Source organism: Rhea americana, unplaced genomic scaffold (assembly GCF_003343005.1).
Source record: "Rhea americana isolate MKP2758 unplaced genomic scaffold, rheAme1 scaffold_353, whole genome shotgun sequence".
Taxonomy (NCBI): domain Eukaryota; kingdom Metazoa; phylum Chordata; class Aves; order Rheiformes; family Rheidae; genus Rhea; species Rhea americana.
In genome coordinates this window covers 146,457-151,959 of record NW_028186483.1, presented here as the reverse complement: position 1 = coordinate 151,959, position 5,503 = coordinate 146,457, and the positions used below count along the sequence as shown (strand labels likewise).

Here is a 5,503-nt window from a genome sequence, read left to right as displayed (position 1 = left end):
CCTGCTCTGCTGCTGCTCTCTGGCAGACCAGCTCATCAAACTCCAGCCTGTTGCTGCTCTCTCTCCTATTCTATGTTTGCTTCTTGCTCCCTGTCAAGGCACAGCTCATCAGTTCTGGCTTGACCTTGCACCCATCCTACCTGAAGAAGGAAAACCAGGGCTATTTTAAGCCCTTTCCGTTACCCCTTTGCGAACTGCTACATTATAATTAATTCCTCAGATGGTGTAAGCCTATTTCTTCCTAGACCACAGCTGACAATGCGCCCCTGACTCCCACCTAGAGGTGGGCTGTAAGCCTCCTCCAGAGAATAAACTTAATACTATGCTACTATTCTTAAACCTTCTTAAGACATGCAGACAATTTCCAGTTGAAAAAAAATCATATCTCTGTAAGAGGGCAAGACMTTCTAAGCTGTAATAGAGATTCCCTAAAATAGAGATCCTTTGGGAATTTATTACAATAGGATTATGTCTCTCGGTAGCAGCTCACTTTCTTACAAAATAAGACATGAAGGAATACTACAAAAAGAGCTGTATCAGAAACATGAAAAAGTACACGTCACATTAAACAATAATTACATCCACAACTAAACAAATAAAATAGAGCAACCACTATAACAGCAAAGATAAAGAAATCCAAGTCTGAGCAGCAGCCTCTTATTGGTAGATTAATTCCTAACAATGTGGGAGAGAGAATAAAAATGAAGACAACTTTTATGTTTACCATTATTGAAAGAAACAAGAGACCTAACAGGGAAATTCATAACTGAAAAGGGAAATTCTTAAAGCAAAAGGTTGCAGACATTTGCCTCACATGCCTTTCATGTACTTTTTTATACCCAACAGTTCCTCCTAGATTCTGACAGACAAACCTTGGGTTTTTTTGTTTAACTATTTTTTTGAGTTTATTGATCTCTTTACTGGAGATCTGATACAGAAGGCCATATACATATAGATTATAAACAAACTTGGCACCATTATAATATAACATTTACTTATTGTTAATCTATCATCTCCCTAGTACCTTCCTGTATTAGGATATGTAATTGTAGCTGCTACTTCAAATATGAGAAAACTCCCAAATATGGCCAGTTAATTGCATACTTGGTACTAGAATAGTTTACTTTTAAAAATGCTATTTAACAAACCTTGATGCTAAAGCCAAACTGCTAGAGCTACCTCATGACTGGTTTATTTGCACCCCTCTCCCATCCAGAGTAATATGTCTGCCTCCACATTTCCTATTCAAGTCAGCTAAAAAGAATTTTGCATCCCATTCAAACAAAAAAATAGTTGTACATAGTTCTTGCTTGTTGCTGAGTATGAGAGGCATTTTTTACCTTATTTTGTTTCTCCTATGCTTTTGCTTCTGAGAAAACTTTCAGTTGCCTCCATCAGTTTGAACCAAAATCAGTCTGATATCAAGCTGAGCTGTGCATTTCATTCCTTCATTGCTTTGTCTGGCTGGTACATCCCGAATCTTGTCTGACTTATTCTCTGTCTTCACTTTTGCTTTTCCTTTCATCTTTTTCTGTGACACTCCTCTTGGTGAGTGTCAGGATGGCTCCCTTTGACAGCATACTTCACTCAGCTGCTGCTAAGAATTTTTGAGAGTAAAATAAAGAGGGAAACAGTGAGTCAGCCTATTACAGCTGCTCAAATCAGATGGCAGACATATGTGGTTGAATGATAAGGACCAAGCAGAACAAAAACTGTTGCTCAATAATGTGGCTTCTGGCAAGTTTTCTTGCAGCAGAAGACCCTGCTAAAAGGTAAATATTCTGCCTACAGCTCAAGGCCACTTATTTTCCCCCATTTTAAAGAGCTTGCAGAGCATCAACACAGTATTTTTAAAAACTCTTCTAGAGCTCTGAACATTTAAAGTCGCATAAAGTAAGCAGGACAGGCTGCCTTTTGGGAGCCTTTGAGATCATTTGTGAATTAGTTGTCCTGGACTAAATTCACATATGGACAGTCACTTACAGAATCATAGAATTGGTAAGGTTGGAAGGGACCTCTGGAGATCATATAGTCCAACCTCCCTGCTCAAGCAGGGTCACCTACAGCATGTTAGACAGGATTGCATCGAGGCGGGTTTTGAGTAATTCCAGAGAAGGAGACTCCACAACCTCTCTGGGCAACCTGGTCCAGTGCTCCGTCACTCTCACAGGAAAGAAATTCCTCCTCATATTCAGTGGTTCAGTTTGTACCCATTGCCTCTTGTCCTGGTGCATAGCACTACTGAAAATAGTCCAGCCCCATCCTCTTGACATCCTCTCTTCAGATACTTATACACATTGATAAGATCCCCTCTCAGTTGTCTCTTCTCTAGGCTAAACAGGCCCTGSTCTTGCAGCTGTTCCTCATAGGGCAGATGCTGCAGTCCTCTGATCATCTTTGTAGCCCTACACTGGGCTCTCTCCAGTAGCTCCATGTCTCTTTTGTACTGGGGAGCCCAGAACTGGATGCAATACTTGAGATGGGGAGAATCGCCTCCCTCCACCTGCTGGCAACACTCTTCCTAATGTACCCCAGGATACCATTGGCCTTCCTGGCCACAAGGACACGCTGCTGGCTCAGAGTCAACCTGTTGTTCACCAGGACTCCCAGGTCCTTCTCTGCAGAGCTGCTTTCCAGAAGGTCAGCCCCCAGCCTGTACCAGTGCATGGAATTATTCCTCCCTAGGTGCAGGACTCTGCACTTGCCYTTGTTGAACCTCATGAGGTTCCTCTCTGCCCAACTCTTCACCCTGTCCAGGTCTCTCTGAATGGCAGCACAGCCCTCAGGTGTATCAGCCACTCCTCCCAGCTTGGTATCATCAGCAAACTTGCTGAGGAGGCACTCTGTCCCCTCATCCAGGTCATTGATGAATAAATTGAACAGGATGGGACCCAGTCCTGAGCCCTGGGAAACTCCMCTAGCAAAAAGTCACCTGCCTTTGCCCCGTGTGAGGATTGAACTCACGACCTTCAGATTATGAGACTGACGCACTACCYACTGTGCTAACGAGGCAGTGGGTTTGATATGGTTAATCCTTCAAATATCACTCTTTTCCCTGTCCTCTCCTCCCCACCAGCTCTCACAAGGCTAAGAGATAGACAAAAGAGCACATGGCATTTTTACCTTTCCCATACAGTTTGGCCCTCACAGTGCCTTTGGTACCCAATCAGAATAGCATAATTCCCATCCCACTATATGAGAAAACAAAGAACTTGTCAAAAAAAAATGCTGATGCCCATGAGAGCAACAGCAGAGTTGTAATGCTTGGACTCATCCAGCTGCTCCACAGGTCAAACTGTGTAAGAGAACTGTCCATCAGTCCCCTACCATTGTAGTATGTATATCCCCTGGCCACATTCCTCCCCATGTAGCCACATGTCTCTCAATCATCTTCCAAGAGCTGCTCTCTCCATCAGTTCCCAGCCAGACAAGAATTTCAAGAGTTATTTTGCCTACTCTCTTTCCCTCTGATAGCCCTGTGGAACAGGATCTGCTCTTTGTGAGAAGTTTCAGCATCAATGAAGTTCAACTGTGGGGAGCTGAGACCTTCCTGAGTACCCTGAGTAAAAACAGTGAAAGCATGAAATGACRACCTTGAGGAATGGAAAAAGAACAGCAGCCCCTACTGTTCTGACTCTTCATTTGACCCAGAATAGGTGCTGCTGGGTGCATGACAGCAACTCCATCAGATGCTTCAGCCCAGCTGTTATATTCATAGCATCTGAAGATACTAGGACTAGGGCAACTATGGAGGCTGAGGCTGCTAAAGGACTGAGCCCCCATTAGACAACTGAGGAAGCAAAGCTCACAAGTGCTCAGCCCTCAGTGTGAGCAATGGCAGCCTTTATCCTGGGGCTGATGTTCAGACCACAGAGAGGAACATATCAAGAACAGTTTCTGGTTTTATTGACATTTTTGTTCCATTCCTATTGGAAACTCTGCAGTGGGGAGAGCCATGGCTGTTCTCATGGAATAGGTGAACTCCTCCAAGCAATGCAGGACAGAAACAGTTAGGACATGCTTACTACATGTGATTGACCAAGCATAACAGCGTGCCATCAACTCTGAAATGCCTTCTCACCTGTGCCTACTTTTATAGTGACCACTGCAATTTAGCAATGCATTGTTTAGCTTATCATCATTATGTCAGTCAGCATACCTCAACCATACTTAGCTACATCTAATTACGGCAATAATGCATAGATAACAACCTCCTACTCTTTCTCATCAAGTTAAAGCAACAGCTTTTACCTACAAACTTCTCTTCCAGTCAATTCCCCTTTAATGCCTAATAGTTTCAGTATTCCTGTCTTCATGATTACCTGTAACTCCTCAATGATTCCACAGGTTTTTATTTTGTCATCAATCCAGCACACCTGCTAGCTTGTATTAGCAGACACAACACTTCYATTAGCATGATAAACAAAACCCTGGTAATCTGTCTCCATGGTCAGGAGAGCATGGTCAGAGAGATACAGGGGAAGCCAAATCTAACTTCTGTGAGATGGAAGGTTGGCCTATAAATTCTGGAGTTCAAGTGCATATTCCAGAATCTTACTAGATGCCAGAAAATCCTTAGTGTCACCAGCTTCTACAACCCCTGACTGCTGTGATGCCAGCTCCCTACTTGGCTTGTGCACCTCAAAAAGGATACAAGTCTTTACTTTTTGGATATACTAGAGAATGTTCTTAGCAGCCAAAATACCTGATAAGGTATCCAGCAGCCCTTGTTTGTAAATTGTAGAACCCATGACTTTAGATGCAGGATGCCTGGCTATCAACCCTTAAATTAGATTGAAGCAAGCCAGGTTAAGCATTTATTCATTGTGTCCAAAACAACAGTTACAAATATGTATATGCATATGTATAAATGACATACCCCCCTAAAAAAATTGGGGAAAAAGTACACTTCATCCACTCACATTAAGGTTATTTCAGAAGATTTCTCTTTTTTTTTCAGTTAGCTTCTTATTTCTCTTCTTGGTAACTGAAAGTCTAGATTTCAGGCTATTCTTGTATCTAATATCTCACTTTGCATCTGTTCAGAAAGCACTGGCAGAGAAGTCATCCATGGAAAAGGGCATGTCTCAGAGAGCTTCTAGCTCAGAAAACTTTTATGAATCCCCCCTGCAGATTTTTATGTCATACTGGTCCCTCCATGTGGGTGGAGAATGTTATTCCGTATAGCTGATTGCCCCTTTGAAATTTGTGTGTGTGTGTGTGTGTTCCAGACAGGTTTTTCAGTCTGAATTTCACTCTATTCCCTCCTTAACCAGGAGACAACTTGGYCATTTCCAATTAAAATAATGATTTTCTCCATTTTCATATGTGTAAACATCTTTTCTTTTATTCAGCTATGAGTCATCTCTTGCACCTAACTGGCTTGCACACAGCTTTTTGCTTCAACTCAGAGTAAAACTCTCCCCCCTCCTTTTTCGTGGCTTCTTTCTATTCAGAGGAAAAGCCCTTTCTCCCCAGATGAACGACAAAACAGCACTCTGAG

At 42.6% G+C, this 5,503-nt stretch overlaps 1 non-coding gene across 1 annotated transcript; it reads right to left on the bottom strand.

The window, feature by feature from the left end:
• Positions 1–2,939: 2,939 nt before the first annotated feature.
• TRNAM-CAU (transfer RNA methionine (anticodon CAU)) lies at positions 2,940–3,012 on the bottom strand. Its single transcript has one exon. It is a non-coding gene; the product is annotated as a tRNA-Met (tRNA).
• Between the last annotated feature and the right edge of the window lie 2,491 nt (positions 3,013–5,503).